The sequence below is a fragment of the Triticum aestivum genome, chromosome 3A (assembly GCF_018294505.1).
Source record: "Triticum aestivum cultivar Chinese Spring chromosome 3A, IWGSC CS RefSeq v2.1, whole genome shotgun sequence".
Taxonomy (NCBI): Eukaryota; Viridiplantae; Streptophyta; class Magnoliopsida; order Poales; family Poaceae; genus Triticum; species Triticum aestivum.
This window is the reverse complement of record NC_057800.1, coordinates 203,628,686-203,646,068: the sequence shown is the minus strand read 5'-3', so window position 1 is coordinate 203,646,068 and position 17,383 is coordinate 203,628,686. Positions and strand designations below refer to the sequence as shown.

At 45.2% G+C, this 17,383-nt stretch overlaps 1 long non-coding RNA gene across 1 annotated transcript; it reads left to right on the top strand.

Annotated features, from left to right (window-relative positions):
* The first annotated feature begins 2,528 nt into the window (after positions 1-2,528).
* On the top strand, positions 2,529-7,233 carry LOC123060963 (uncharacterized). Its single transcript, XR_006428392.1, has 2 exons — positions 2,529-3,065; positions 6,877-7,233. It is a non-coding gene; the product is annotated as an uncharacterized lncRNA (long non-coding RNA).
* The last annotated feature ends 10,150 nt before the right edge of the window (positions 7,234-17,383 follow it).

Sequence of the window (17,383 nt, the reverse complement as noted above, 5' to 3'; positions counted from 1 at the left end):
GATAACCAGATACCTGGGAATATTCCATCAAAAGCTGGCTGAGGGGAGCCGCGAAATTATGGCGGATGGTGGCAACCACCCACGCGCGATGCCCTGGAGATATCATTCTTCAGACTAGTATTTTTGCATCTAGCTGTGACATGACATGGCAAGATCGACTTCGAATTGGCCATTAGATACATCTTCTAATCTGCTGATGTATAGCTTGTATTTTTTTGTCAGATTGGAGTGTACGCATTTGGTTGTACAGATGGATATGTTTGGACCATGAAGTTACAAATCCAATGCATTTTTTCTATAGTGTCGTTGACCATTCAAATATATATATATATATGTTTTAATTCTAAAAAAATTGATATATATGTTTTGTATAATTAGTTTATATTTACAAAAAAGAACTCAAATTATAAGATATCCATCTTCCATCCTTCTTACCAAACATAAAATTGGTTACCCTTAACCACCTCTCAATTTGCAACCAAACACGAGAATAAGGATATCCCCAACCACGTGGTTAGGTATATCCTTAGCCAGCTAACCTTGCCCACGAACCAAACGCCCCCGTATTGGACAACATACTTGCTATGTTGTTCATCATCTCGATGTGGTGTTTTTCTTGGTTCTCTAAATACAGGCAACCGATCACAAATTTAGTAAGATGGCGATCTTCAAAAAACAGCTATTGCACCTTGCTGCGTTAATTAATTGTATATATGTTGGCGTAATATGCAATAATTTGGATATACAATTGATGGATTTAACGTAGAATAATGATTAATTTCTGGCTCGACGCTTACGGATAATTTGCTCCATGCGCGCGAGCTTCGCCTCCGTGTTGTGGAGGTGCACCGCGAGGTCCCTGCTGGTGGTGAAGGACGAGAGAAGGACCGCCGCGTGAAGGCACAACGCGACGGCGAGCGCCACGTGTTTGGCTCTTCGGCCAATGGTAACGATGAGAAGGTGGCGCCAGCGGGCGTCGGAGGCACCCACCAATCGATGTCCAGCGAGCAGGTTGGCCACGACGGTGGCGAGTAGACCTGGCCATCCTCCGGGCCGGGCCAGGCTTCGGGCCGGGCCTGACCAAGCCCAAGGTAGAAAACTCAGGCCCGAGCCCAGCCCGGCCGTCGGGCCTAGTTTTCAGGCCCGAGCCCGACCCATCACAGCAAAAAACACGTCGGGCCTCGGGCCTCAGGCCAGGCCTCTTCAGTAAATGGCATAAACAGCAGGCCCAGGCCCGGCCCGACCTAGTCCTCGGGCTCAAAACCTAGGCCCAGGCCCGGCCCGGGAGCAGGGTTGGGCCAGGCTTTTTCGGGCCGGGCTGTTCGGGCCGGGCGGCCCATGGCCAGGACTAGTGGCGAGGCAGGCGGCGAGCAGCCCGGCGTTGTCCATGAGCGCGCTTGTACGATCAGCCCGATGCGTAGAGACGACCGATGTCAGGCTCCTGGGCTGCTTTTACCGGCTGGTTTCTTTACTTGCCGGATGAATTACGATCGAACTCCTCCTATTCGTCCGACCGGCTAAATTATGATCTGCCACAACAACGACTCTTTTTCTTTTAACTGGAGACTCATGGCTCAAGACTCTCAACAGGTCCACATCCTCTATTTGAACACGGCGTCGGCTGTGTCACCACTTATCCTTCTTCCCCTCTCATAGATGGTATGGTCTCCACCTGATCACAACAAATTGAAGTGTGCCCAATCCTACGGTGATGCGCCGGCCATGTCATCGCACACTTGTCATTGTGCACGTACAAGGAAATGTTTAAAACTTTAAAAACTAATGTCGCCAGATATGTTTATCCCTTGATCTGGTCAATATGGCTTCCCTCATACTTCTACTCGCTTTTTCACAACCCCCGTGTTTTCTTACAGATTAAACACTTCTTGTTGCCAAGAATCAGGAATTGGCTGGGTCGAGGACCTGGGTCACGGTACATCATCGGAGATGGAATGCTTATCGAGGACTGGATGAGAGGGGAGGGTGTACAGGGCAGACCGGATATGGCAAGATGTGATGACAATATTCCTCCTTCCCTTTGTAGGAGAGGATTTTTATTACCACGTTGACGGCAGCACATAGAGCAACGGTTGAGGAAGGAGAGGTGGCTCTCCGAACGGCATTGTGGAGTTCACTTAGTACAACCTAAATGACAACTACAATGATATAGGTGGGATGTGGGTGAAGGTTGTCCATAACACACGAAAACAAAGCTTCCTTATTGCATCTTAGATTATTAGCACCCTAAAGGATGTAAATCGTAAAACCATTATTAGGATTAATCATAAAAGTCAAGGATGATCATCCATAGTGAAGAACCGGTACCTGTTCGGCAATAAGTTGACGTCTTTGCAGGCCATCCCTACGAAGAGATCACTTGTTTCTCCTAACCTTATTCTTACCAGGTGGTGAATTTGCAAAATGGAAAGAGCCTTCTCCGCGCCGGTATCCACCCAAAAACTGTACTCCTACATGTACGCTGGAATAGCAAAACAATAATGTAAAACAAAGCCCGGTATGGAGTATAGCATATATAGATACCCAGGACATATTAGGAGGGAGATAGTTCCATCATGGAGTAAAACGTACATGCCCAGGATGTTGGAATTGATCTCGGTCAAAACAAACCGAGAGAAAAAGGGGGGAGCTCAACTCCCACGTACGTGCCCTGATCGGGGGCACCAAACCAACTGTTTTGGTCTCGGTCCCGCCTCCCTAGCACCTAAAAAATAAATAAGGAAAAAGGACCCCTCCCGTGTGATCTAACGATCTGCACGGTAAGGCCAGGTCTCTCGCTAACTACTGATCCTGATGAGGTGCTAACGGAGACGAAGACCGTCTACCACCGCCGGCCACCTCCAGGGCAGTGCCGGCGGCACCCTGCACGTCCATCTCCCTGCTGCTGCTTCTTCCCCAATAAGCTCCACACTGCAGGAGGCTCACGGGGGAGCCCCCTCAGTGCTGGCGGCGCTGCTGCTCATCACGTAATCCTGGTGCTGTCCTTCCCCGGCCATGGAGGACCCAAGGTGCAGCCATGGACTACTGGTAGTTTTACAATGATTCTGGTTAGTACCTAATCTTCCGCATATGTATTTTGGTGTTCTAATCATGAGATTAAGATCATATCATGTTAATCCTAAAGAGTTACTCTAACATTGGTATCTAGAGCAAGGTTAATCTCGGTTAGAACCCCAATTAGACCCTGTTTTACTGTTAGTCACTGATGTCAGGGTCTAATTGCTCATGGTTTGGTACTAATTATTCATCTTTAAGATCTGAAGTTGTTACGTTAAGGTGACGATTATGTTGTTATGTGATAATAGTCACGACCTAGTAATTAACTGATTCTGGTCTGAAGTTAAGATCTGATTTCGGTCGTATGCCAAGACTCAAAGTTCATGTGGTAAAAGTTTTAGTAGATATGGGCTTTTCAATTCTTAATGTTTATAGCTCAAGATCTATTCAAGGTCTGTTAGCTATTAATCACGTGAGTTTTGGATCGGAAAGGAATTAGGAGGGGAATATGTATGTTTCAAGAAACTCCAAAGGAAAAGAAAAATCCGCAAAATGCTTGAGGTCAGGGCCTCACCTAATGGCCGCGTCGTCGCCCTCCTACCCTCCGGGGTTCGCACGGCCTTGCCGTGCGAAGGCGCCGAAGCAGCACCGCCGTTGACTCCCGTCGGAGATGATGCGCGGGAAGATGTGCGCCGTCGTGCCGCCCTTAAGGACAAAGACGCCGCTCGGTCTCCATGCCCCGCGCGTCTCCGTCGCCTCCCCTCTCGCCGTCGCACCGCTGCCTGATGCCACGCGCGCAGCACGGGTAGCCACGCTCGACGGAGTAGCGCGCGGGATCTCTCCGCTGCACGCTACTCCGGCGAGCGGAGCCGCCGAGCCGCCATGGATGCCGGCGAAATGGGCGCTGAGCCGCCGCCTGGCAGAGCGCTCGCCGCTTCGCTCTCTCTCTCGAACGTGCGAGAATAGCGGCGAATGCGGGAGAACGTGGGGAAAATGTGCTAGGGTTTGGCCAAATCCGTTTTCAACCGTCTGATCGGATCGGACGCCTCAATTTCGTGAGGAATGATTAACGGGCATGCGGCCGCCCTGTGCACAAATTGTGGCAGAAGGCCTCAGCCCAGGTTGTCTCGGCCTGCATCCATTCCCACTCTATGGACCGCTCGGGCGGCTTTTCCTAATGCGCTCAAGCAGCTTTTTGGGGCAAAATATGATACAGTACTTCTGAATTTTCAATGCAACTCTGTGCTTTTAAGTATTTTGGTAATGTTTAATGCACTGTTTAATTTAGAAAAAAATGTGCACCAATTTTTTTTGCAAAATAATGTTAATGATTGTATTTGTGTTTTGTGTGTGTGTGTGTGTGTGTGGTGCATTTTATATGATGTTATCCATATAATAATGCCCATGCACTATTAACAAGTTTGAAATTGCCTAAAGTTATGTTGAAACCATGTTTTAAATTCCTCAATAGAATGGAACCAACAAGATAATTTAATTTGGAAAATCTAATATGATATTGATGTATGATGTCATTTTTAGTGACATATTTTATGATGATTACCTTTCAAGAATTATTGAAATGATTAAATGTTGAGCATTTTTCAGTCACTCGTTTAATTTTCTAAAAAAAAATATTTGAGTGAAGTTTATGTTGTCATTCCTATGGAATTTCTTAATGATGTGATCATTATTAATGGGCTAAGGCCACCTCAAAGATAATGTTGATGGTCGCATCGCACCACACTATGCGCAATAATCATTTTGGACCATTATGTCTATTGTACAAAGCTAAAATTTTATCTGACTGCATTATATGTCATTTAATTAAGATATGCACAATTTCTAAAAAAAATTAAGATATGCACTACTGAAATGTGCATAATGACCCAAAATGGTGTGATGAAATTATGACCAATTGCCTTAATATAGGAATTTTACCAAAAGAATTGTTCTAAAGTACATGTTGTCACCAAATATTGTTATTTGGTGAATCCTTATGTGGTTTTATTGCCAAATTTAATATTTTGGAAATGATTTCCGAAAAATAGTATTAATGGCATATTCACAATGAATGTCAATTTTAATGTTTATTCAGTTGAATTAACATTTATATTTTTATGTTAATTCCAATGTCATTGAGAATTTTAATGGTAATTTTGACACTTATATCAGTGTTATTATACGGTGTCAGCTTTAGTGTCAAAAGGATTATGTATGATGGCAAACATGGTTTTATGTTGTTGCTTCATGTTAATGCTAGCTATTAATTTGGCCAGAGTTCGTACTCATCATTATGTGATTTTATGTCTCTCTAATCAAAATGGAACCAACGAGAAGTTTTGATTAGAGATTAAAAAAGGGGGGGTTATAATGGCATGTGATGATATTCTGACCAACATTGATTATTTTCATGTGTCCTTTATGAATAAAGGAGGTTCTTTTTTCGTTTTCTGCCAAACAGTAATACGGTTTAAAATATGATGATATTTTGGCATAAACAAACCTTATGGAAGTAACTTTCCCATGTGGAGAGTGGAGATCATTGTCTCATGTAACAAATCTCCCAACTTTCTGCCATTACGGTTGTAGGATTTTAATCATGATGTTAAGGTAGACATTGGGAGAGGTCTCGAGATGCATGTGCCGACATGCACATTACTAATGCAATGGAGTTTAAAGTCAAAACTATTGGATTTATTCCACTAGAATTTGGAGGTGCTTAATTCTCCATCTTATTGATGATTGTTCATGCTCCTGGTTATTGGAGAAATTTATTATTTTTTGTTCTCGGGCAGATGACATGATTTTGTATGTTATTAAGTCAACTCCAATTATGTAATGTTAGTCCTGCCCTAGGGTGAGACAAGTTATGTTTTCACTGAATGGGTCTTTTGTCAATATTATATGCTATGCTACAATTTAAGATACAGGAGAAGTATAATTAATGAGACCTCATCAAAATTGTGGTTTTAGACCACATTTCGAGGGGGGGAATGGAAGTCTCATTTAATATGAGATATCACATTCAATTCTCGTATTTAGACCATAGCATGTACAACTAAGCAAAATATGTATCTCAATTCTCCAATTAAGATGGAACCAACAAGAAATCTTAGTTGGAGAATGAATGAAAAGCACATTCTAAGGTTCTCTAATTAAGATGCAACAAGTCTTATTTAGAAGAATGAATAAAAAATAGAAGAATGAATGAAAAATGACTCCTCTGTCATGTTAGTGTGTACTTAGTCCCTTGTGAGCATTATGAAGCACACATGAATGCTAAAGTGTCAATCTTGCTAGCCTAATGACCATAATGATGTAACATGTTGATTATATATTGACCAACGTCGTTTATAATCATATGTCACACTTCACTCAAGTGGCAAGTTTGTCAGTATCATGTGGCTTGTGGTTATATTTCTGACTAATGTCGTTTGTAATCATTTGTCATTTTGCATTAAGTTCTTTTCTATGTTCAGCTCAATGGTATTGTGGTTTAGAACTGAAACGAGTATTATCAAGATTTTGGACATGTTTTACATCCTTTAAATAAAATGATCGTCGGGAAACCTGGAGCATATGAACATGAATCTTAAGGATAACTATGTTAGATCTTTGTTCATATGCATCAGGTAAGTTGACAAAAAATGCCTTGCAACAGTTAATGTTGAGACTTAACATTTTCCCTGTGATTGATAATGTGTGTGAATGATCATCTTAGAAGCTTGTGTGATAATGAGCTCTAATGATGTATGGAGCTCAATAGAGTTTCCTAAGTGGGTTGTTATGATGCTTGTGTTATTATTATAGCATGCTCTTGTGTTGATTGAGTTAATAATGTATGTATAACTCAACCGTCAGGTTTTGTCAAATAGATGAAGTTAACATAAGGTATGTTGCCTCAAGAAATTCAATTATGAAATAAGGCGAGCGTTGGGACAAGGGGGAGTAAGTTCACTAAATGTGAAGATGGAATATTTTTTGGCGAGCCAAGAATTTGTATCTTCCATTGACATAAAGGATCTTGGTGATGCCTTATACTTTATTTGTATCGAGGTTCATCAAGATATAGGTCCAAAAGGAGTATAAGTTCTCTTATGACGACATACGTCAATAGAGTACGAAAGAAAATATTATGTGGCAGTACTCTATCTCACCTGCTACTCAAGTTAAGGGCAATAAAAGTGGACATCTCAGTGTCCAAGGAACATTTATGAACTGATCAGATAATGTTAGTTCCTTATGCTTCGGTTGTCAGAAGCAATATATGTATTCAAGTATGAAGGCGCGCCCTCTTATTTATGATCGGGTAACTTGGCAAATTGTGTTTAATCTAGAATTGGACCGCTGGAAATTTGTTATCAAGCTTTGCAGTATATACAAGGCGATGACTATTACATGCTCACTTATAATGAGTTTGATAACCTCATACATGTGGGTTAGTCAGACTGTGACGCCCCCGATTCAATCGTACACTAATCATACACGCAAACGTGTACGATCAAGATCAGGGACTCACGAGAATATATCACAACACAACTCTACAAATAAAATAAGTCATACAAGCATCATATTATAAGCCAGGGGCCACGAGGGCTCGAATACAAGAGCTCGATCATAGACGAGTCAGCGGAAGCAAAAATATCTGAGTACAGACATAAGTTAAACAAGTTTGCCTTAAGAAGGCTAGCACAAACTGGGATATAGATCGAAAGAGGCGCAGGCCTCCTGCCTGGGATCCTCCTAAACTACTCCTGGTCGTCGACAGCGGCCTGCACGTAGTAGTAGGCACCTCTCGAGTAGTAGCAGTCGTCGTCAACGGTGGCGTCTGGATCCTGGGCTCCAACATCTGGTTGCGATAACCAGGTACAAGGGAAAGGAGGAAAAGAAGGAGAAAGCAACTGTGAGTACTCATCCAAAGTACTCGCAAGCAAGGAACTACACTACATATGCATGGGTATATGTGTAAAGGGCCATATCAGTGGACTGAACTGCAGAATGCTAGAATAAGAGGGGGATAGCTAATCCTTTCGAAGACTACGCTTCTGGTAGACTTCGTCTTGCAGCATGTAGAAGAGAGTAGACTGAAGTCCTCCAAGTAGCATCGCATAGCATAATCCTACCCGGCAATCCCCTTCTCGTCACCCTGTTAGAGAGCGATCACCGGGTTATATCTGGCACTTGGAAGGGTGTGTTTTATTAAGTATCTGGTTCTAGTTGTCATAAGGTCAAGGTACAACTCCAAGTCGTCCTGTTACCGAAGATCACGACTATTCGAATAGATTAACTTCCCTGCAGGGGTGCACCACATAACCCAACACGCTCGATCCCATTTGGCCGGACACACTTTTCTGGGTCATGCCCGGCCTCGGAAGATCAACACGTCGCAGCCCTACCTAGGCACAACAGAGAGGTCAGCACGCCGGTCTAAATCCTATGGCGCAGGGGTCTGGGCCCATCGCCCATTGCACACCTGCACGTTGCGAGGGCGGACGGAAGCAGAACTAGCCCCCCTTAATACAAGAGCAGGCTTACGTTCCAATTCGGTGCGCGCCGCTCAGTCGCTGACGTCACGAAGGCTTTGGCTGATACCACGACGTCGAGTGCCCATAACTGTCCCCGCGTAGATGGTTAGTGCGTATAGGCCAGTGGCCAGACTCAGATCAAATACCAAGATCTCGTTAAACGTGTTAAGTACCCGCGAACGCCGACCAGGGCCAGGCCCACCTCTCTCCTAGGTGGTCTCAACCTGCCATGTCGCTCCGCCACAAAGTAATAGTTGGGGGGCCGTCAGGAACCCAGACCCACCTCTACCGGGATGGAGCCACCTGCCCCTCCAGCACCCAACTCCGAACAGTACCTCAGGTAATGTAACAGTGTAAAGTATATAGTATATGCCCGTGATCACCTCCCGAAGTGATCACGGCCCAGTAGTATAGCGTGGCAGACGGACAAGAGTGTAGGGCCACTGATGGAACACTAGCATCCTATACTAAGCAGTAGGATAGCAGGTAAAGGTAACAACAGTAGTAGCAAGGACAGGCTATGTAGCAGTATAGGATTAACTGAAAGCAGTAACATGCTACACTACTCTAATGCAAGCAGTATAGAGAAGAGTAGGCGATATCTGGTGATCAAGGGGGGCCTTGCCTGGTTGCTTTGCCAAGAGAGAGGGGTCGTCAACTCCGTAGTCGTACTGGGTAGCGGCGGCGTCGGTCTCGGTGTCTAGCGAGAAAAGCGGGGGAAGAAACAATAAATATTAAGCAAACAGATGCATAGCGGTGCATGACATGACAAAGTGTGATGCTAGGTATGCCCTAACGCGGTATGAGGTGGTACCGGTGAAGGGGGGACATTCGGGAAAATATCCCCAGTGTTTCGCGTTTTCGGACCGATGAAACGAAGGGGGAAAGTTACGTGTTCGCTATGCTAGGGATGCATGGCGGACGAACGGGCTGCGCATCCGGGTTCGTCTTGTCGTTCTGAGCAACTTTCATGTACAAACTTTTTCCATCCGAGTTACGGATTATTTTATATTAATTTTAAAATATTTAAATCATTTTTAGGATTTATTTAATTAATTTAATCAACATTATCCAGAACAGTTCATGCTGACGTCAGCATGTCGTCAGCAGTCAACAGAGGAGTTGACTGGGTCGCTGACGTGTGGGTCCCACCTGTCATAGGTACAATAACCTAATTAACCTATTAATCAGTTTAATTAGTTAATTAGGTACCTAATGTTTAATTAGTTTAATTAAACAGGATTAATTAAGTTAATTAATTTAGTTAATTAATTAACATTTTTGTTTACTTATTATTTATTTATTTTCTTTATTATTATTTTAACCTTTTTTTGAAATGTTCTGGGGTCGTGGGCCCCATGTGTCATAGAGCAAGGGGCCCTAGCGGGCGTGGGGTTTACGGGCACGGGTGCGGGCGTCACCCGAGCAGGCGCACGCCCAGGGGCGTGCGGGGCGGCGGACCCGGCAGGGCACCGGAGCAGGGGAAGGCCGGTGGTCTGGGGCTGACGGTGAGGGGCAAAGCGGCGGCAGGGGGTGGCGCGACCATTGCGGGGTCGGGATAGCAGCAGGGAAGCGGCAGCGAGCAGTGATGGGATGGCAAAGCAACTGCGGCGAGCGCGGCGGCCAAGGCAAGCCGCGCGGCGTGGGACGGTGATGACTGGCGGCGTAGGCGGACAGGGGAGGCCGAAGGAGGTCACGGCGGGCGCGGGCCTCGGTGGCCAGAGCGGGGAAGGCGCGCGGGACGCCGTGGTGCATGCCGGCGCACGCGATGCAGCGGCCGCGTGGGGCGAGCGAGGCACGGGCAGCACGAGGGAGCGTGCAGGCGAGGGGCGACATCGCGTGAGCGGGAGCAGCGAGCGGGGCATGTGTGTGGTGCGCAGGAAAGGGCAGAGGAAGGTGGGGCCTCACCGCAGGGCGTAGGGCACGGGGCAATGGTGCTCGAGGTGGGGACGGGGACGGCGGCGTCGGAGACGAGGAGATAGTCTGGTGGAGAAGCGTGGTTGAGGCGGCGGGGTGACTTCGGGGCGAGGCGGCGCTGGCGATCCGGCGACGATGACGGCGCAAAGCGGCGGGGAGGCGACGGCGGGCAACGGCAAGCGGCATCGGGCAGCACCGGGTGGCGGGGCGCGGCCGTCGGGGCGGCGCCGGGGGCAGCGGTCTCGGCGCTGGGGGGAGGTTCGATCCCCCTCCCGATCGGATCGAGAGAAGAGGAGAGGAGCGACCAGGAGAGGGAATCGTGGGGAGAGAGTGGGTGGATAGGGGTTAGGGTTCGGTCGTAGTGGGTGGTTAAGGGAGTGGGGCTGGGCCCGTTTGTTGGGTCTTCACCCACTTGGGCTGGCCAGTTGGGCACGGTTGGCCCAGTGGAGGGGAGGTTGCTTTTTTTTTGTTAGTTTTGTTTTTTTGTATTTTCTTTCATTTATCTATTTTCTTTTCTGTTTTCTTTTAACTTCCAATTTATTTTAACTCTATTAGGATAAATAATTAGTGCCTAGATTAGTGCTATAAATTAAGCCTCTGCGATAAAAGCTTGACTTCCAAATAAATTAGTTTAGGATTTTATAAAATACAAAAGTCATTTATTTAATTGTTTTAGCCACTGGGTTAATTAGTTTTGAGCATTTAAACATGTTTTAAAGGTTTGGTTTCTCCACCAATATTTATTATGAATTACCTGCTACATTTAGAACATTTTAGTTTTGACTTTTGTAAACTCTTCTAGTTTGACTTTATTTCAAATTTGAATTTGAATGAGTTTTGAATCATCGCGAGATTATCAACAATAATCGTGGTGACGTGGCAACATTAGTACAGGGTTACTGTAGCTTAATTATCTGGGCGTCACAATTCTCCTCCACTACAAGAAATCTCGTCCCGAGATTTAGGAGGGGAGCATCGGGGGAGGGATTGGGTTACAAAAAAAATCTAACGGATCTTGTCGGTCTTGGTTGCTCTTCTCGAAGAGGTTGATCCATTATGTTGATGTCTTCATTTCTCTGCTTCAGGTCATCATTATGAAGTCTTCATCCTTTCTTCGGGGGTTCCATCGTCCTTACAAATAGGTAACGGGGCAGATCGGCAACGACAGAATGCTATAAGGGTAATAATCTGGGATTAACCCATGACTGAGCATACGAGTACCTATCGAGTTGAACAAATAAAACACATCGAGGGTAAAGTTCGAAGGTACCATAAGAAGTTTCAAGCAGCCAGACAATCGTTCAATGCCTAGACAAAAGATGAAAGGGTTTCAGGGCAACGCGAATAAGTACTGCGTCTGATACTAGAATAGGTCATCTCTAGGAAGGTGACCTATGGATGCATACGGAGTCAAGCGAGAGGAATAACCTTGGAAACCGGGGTTACAGGAGAGTCAGGTTTCGATCCTGTGGAACTGTGGGTTATGGGCCCACCATGTGGTTCAAAAGTAGGAAGGGCGCCGACATATTGCACGGTCATGGTAGCCAGGCATGGCAGAGGATAGCCTGTCAGTTATGTTGGCAACAATGTCGATACCAAGGGCGAGGGACAAAGAGAACCATCTTCCTGCTCGTTGAATGAGGCGGACCAATAGGCAAAGTTCTCGTCCATCGGTGGTTACCGGAATGTCAACAACAATAGTAACAGGGCCTTGCTAACAGAATTGTACACCGAGGTGTTTACACAAGCGGGAGAATATTATTGCTTAGATCATATGGATCACAAGAAACGTTAAACCACCAATGGAAAGGAAAATATGGTTATCAGATTAAACAGAACAATGGAAAGGAAAATGTGTTTAAACACTTATTTCAAGGGTATAACCTTCCCAAGGGCAAGCAGAGCATGATATCCATGATAGGGCAGCAAGTTTAAAAGCATTTAGATAAAGGGCTGAGGGGAGAATCATGATAATACCCATACAACGGTGTTTGGATAATTGATCAAGAATCATGTAGCATTGCGCTTCCACTATTCGCAATGATATTCAGAATACCCTAGTCATGCTCCGAGGTAGTGATAACATGGTGTTTTAAGTAATGGTTGGATCGAAAGATCACAAGAGATACAAAGGAACACTTCCAAGATTATCTTGGAACGTAAGGATTAACCAAACACAACTAGGTCTGTGTTGGCAGAAAGCCAAGGATGTCATCGATGATATCACAAATCATCGAGGGGCAGGGATGGTTACTTGTCATCATCCATTTGGTTGATATTCTGGAAGGAATCAAAATGTTGTTTGACGACCACGACAAATTTTGTTGAGAGGCTCCACGAAGATGTAATCGATCGGCAATGACATCAAGTCAAAGGAATGATGAAGCGAAAGGTTATTGGAACCATGGGTATGACACAAACTCGAAATCAAGTTTGCTATTCAGGGAGAAATGATATGACGAGGAAGACCGACATAAGATTAGCTCATCGTCGAAAATTGTGCGGCGAGAAGGACCAGGTAGCACAATTAAAATTTAGCATGATAGTGATATAGCCGATCGGGCTACGAATGACTTGAAGGATTATTAAACTCATAAGCCACGAAAATTACTTAGAGTTAATGAATCAGATTTCAGGCTCGATTCACTATCGATGTCCCTGAGTGTCTAACAACTCAGAACCCAGGGAAAAATTGAAATCGATGAGAAATAATACTTGAAGAACTCACAAAAAGTAATATGGTTCTGTGATTTTATCGAGATACCACGGGGTAATACTCGAAGGTAGAACGTAATAGAGGTTGCAGAGGTGTATTGATTTACAGGAGACAAGTGCTTTAACTAGTCCGAGAAATGAAATCAAGGAGAAAATATGATCGGAACCACGATTGGAAAGGATCAATTCATAGATACCAAATGATAGTATATCAAGGGAGTAATTATTATTACAAGAAGCTTCCATGATAGGATATACATCGTGTCCATGGGCATGAACACAAAGTTCAAGGTCGACTCCCACTTCTTTAATGTATAACCTTCCATTCACCTCTCACTTTCGAAGAAGTTGTAGTGTTGAAATTTTATCTAGCGAAATACCAGAAGAGTATGACTCGTGAAAACTTTCAAGTTCACACATATTAAGGAAGGCATAGGCTCAACCCGTCAGGGTATCGTGGAAACATATACCACAAGCTTCAATCGTAAATACCACCAGCTCGAAAACAGAGCATGATTGAGAAAACAGAGGATACAATTTACTAGAGGCTTTTATATATCCGTGGAAAGGCTCACAAGCTTATTGAATATGAAGGACATTGTCGAATAAATTTCCGACAAAGGGTCTGGTGGTCCACAAGAGATCTGATGTGAGCATCGGTACTCAACCATAGGAAGAAAGAATGCAAGGAGATCAGATTATAGAAGCAACTGATTAACTCAAAGCTCAAATGCAAAGGAATTATGAATTCCAAGACAAGAGATCAGAAGCAATGCTCTGATTAGGGATGGATAAATTGAGTAGCCTTAGGGGTACAATCGATGGCAATTTGATTGGTCGAGAACAAGCTCATGTTCAAAAATGACGTCTGAGCCAGAAAGATAATTTAAAAGGATCAACTGATAATTGCGTGCATTCGCACTCATGTTGAATCAATAGGATCAAAATTACGGTGTCTAAGGATACTAACAAATATTGCCAGCCATATGGAAAGCACCCATTATGCAAGCAGACAAGTATTGCAGAGCAATAAGCTACTAAGGATTCTTGGAGGATCGAATAGTATTTCGAAGACCATTGTGAAACACATGAACAACTGGGGGTGAGCGGATACTCGATAAGTGCGAGAATTATCCATAGGGGTATTCAGGTGACAAAGAACAACAAGGCAGTAAGCTCAAAGGATTATCGAAACAACAACAAGTATTTTGGGGTATCTTGTAATAACAAGACCAACTGGGGATGAATGTAAGAATAACAACTGCAAGTAGTTATCCATAAGGGTTGATGGTGGAAGGGGAATTGCAAACGCGATGAACACAAGTTCTCAGGTTAACAGCGGAGAGTATCTTCAGGGTCTTCACGTACAGCAGACGATCATCGGTAATAAGGGGCTCTCCGGGTGAAAGTGATAACGAGATCCTAATGTTAGATTTAGCAAAATTCATTTAACCCGAATAGAAGAGAGTTCAGAGTCCCAAAGTATGGATCGAGGAGTAAAAGATCCTAATACCACCCAGATGGCGACGTGGGCCCGTAAGGCGCACAACCATGTTAGTAAAAGTTTTTGAAATGTCTAGACTCAACTTCGGCCAAGGAGTATGCAAGGGGGATTCCTACAGGCAGTCGGCTCTGATACCAACTTGTGACGCCCCCGATTCAATCGTACACTAATCATACACGCAAACGTGTATGATCAAGATCAGGGACTCACGGGAAGATATCACAACACAACTCTACAAATAAAATAAGTCATACAAGCATCATATTACAAGCCAGGGGCCGCGAGGGCTCGAATACAAGAGCTCGATCATAGACGAGTCAGCGGAAGCAACAATATCTGAGTACAGACATAAGTTAAACAAGTTTGCCTTAAGAAGGCTAGCACAAACTGGGATACAGATCGAAAGAGGCGCAGGCCTCCTGCCTGGGATCCTCCTAAACTACTCCTGGTCGTCGACAGCGGCCTGCACGTAGTAGTAGGCACCTCCCGAGTAGTAGCAGTCGTCGTCAACGGTGGCGTCTGGATCCTGGGCTCCAACATCTGGTTGCGACAACCAGGTACAAGGGAAAGGAGGAAAAGAAGGAGAAAGCAACCGTGAGTACTCATCCAAAGTACTCGCAAGCAAGGAGCTACACTACATATGCATGGGTATATGTGTAAAGGGCCATATCGGTGGACTGAACTGCAGAATGCCGGAATAAGAGGGGGGTAGCTAATCCTTTCGAAGACTACGCTTCTGGCAGCCTTCGTCTTGCAGCATGTAGAAGAGAGTAGACTGAAGTCCTCCAAGTAGCATCGCATAGCATAATCCTACCCGGCGATCCCCTCCTCGCCTGTTAGAGAGCGATCACCGGGTTATATTTGGCACTTGGAAGGGTGTGTTTTATTAAGTATCTGGTTCTAGTTGTCATAAGGTCAAGGTACAACTCCAAGTCGTCCTGTTACCGAAGATCACGGCTATTCGAATAGATTAACTTCCCTGCAGGGGTGCACCACATAACCCAACACGCTCGATCCTATTTGGCCGGACACACTTTTCTGGGTCATGCCCGGCCTCGGAAGATCAACACATCGCAGCCCTACCTAGGCACAACAGAGAGGTCAGCATGCCGGTCTAAATCATATGGCGCAGGGGTCTGGGCCCATCGCCCATTGCACACCTGCACGTTGCGAGGGCGGCCGGAAGCAGAACTAGCCCCCCTTAATATAAGATCAGGCTTACGTTCCAATCCGGCGCGCGTCGCTCAGTCGCTGATGTCACGAAGGCTTCGGCTGATACCACGACGTCGAGTGCCCATAACTGTCCCGGCGTAGATGGTTAGTGCGTGTAGGCCAGTGGCCAGACTCAGATCAAATACCAAGATCTCGTTAAACGTGTTAAGTACCCACGAACGCCGACCAGGGCCAGGCCCACCTCTCTCCTTGCTGGTCTCAAAATGCCCTGTCGCTCCGCCACAAAGTAACAGTCGGGGCCGTCGAGAACCCAGGCCCACCTCTACTGGGATGGCCACCTGCCCCTCCAGCCCCCAACTCCGAACAGTACCTCAGGTAATGTAATAGTGTAAAGTATATAGTATATGCCCGTGATCACCTCCCGAAGTGATCACGGCCCAGTAGTATAGCGTGGCAGACGGACAAGAGTGTAGGGCCACTGATGGAACACTAGCATCCTATACTAAGCAGTAGGATAGCAGGTAAAGGTAACAACAGTAGTAGCAAGGACAGGCTATGTAGCAGTATAGGATTAACTAAAAGCAGTAACATGCTACACTACTCTAATGCAAGCAGTATAGAGAAGAGTAGGCGATATCTGGTGATCAAGGGGGGCCTTGCCTGGTTGCTTTGCCAAGAGAGAGGGGTCGTCAACTCCGTAGTCGTACTGGGTAGCGGCGGCGTCGGTCTCGGTGTCTAGCGAGAAAAGAGGGGGAAGAAACAATAAATATTAAGCAAACAGATGCATAGCGGTGCATGACATGACGAAGCGTGATGCTAGGTGTGCCCTAACGCGGTATGAGGTGGTACCGGTGAAGGGGGGACATTCGGGAAAATATCCCCAGTGTTTCGCGTTTTCGGAGCGATGAAACGAAGGGGGAAAGTTACGTGTTCGCTATGCTAGGGATGCATGGCGGATGAACGGGCTGCGCATCCGGGTTCGTCTTGTCGTTCTGAGCAACTTTCATGTACAAAGTTTTTCCATCCGAGTTACGGATTATTTTATATTAATTTTAAAATATTTAAATCATTTTTAGAATTTATTTAATTAATTTAATCAACATTATCCAAAACAGTTCATGCTGACATCAGCATGACATCAGCAGTCAACAGAGGAGTTGACTGGGTCGTTGACGTGTGGGTCCCACCTGTCATAGGTACAATAACCTAATTAACATATTAATCAGTTTAATTAATTAATTAGGTACCTAATGTTTAATTAGTTTAATTAAACAGGATTAATTAAGTTAATTAATTTAGTTAATTAATTGATTGATTAATTAACATTTTTATTTACTTATTATTTATTTTATTTATTTATTATTTTTTACCTTTTGTTGAAACGTTCTGGGGCCATGGGCCCCATGTGTCATAGAGCAAGGGGCCCTAGCGGGCGTGGGGTTTACGGGCACGGGTGTGGGCGTCACCCGAGCGGGCGCACGCCCAGGGGCGTGCGGGGCGGCGGACCCGGTAGGGCACCGGAGCAGGGGAAGGT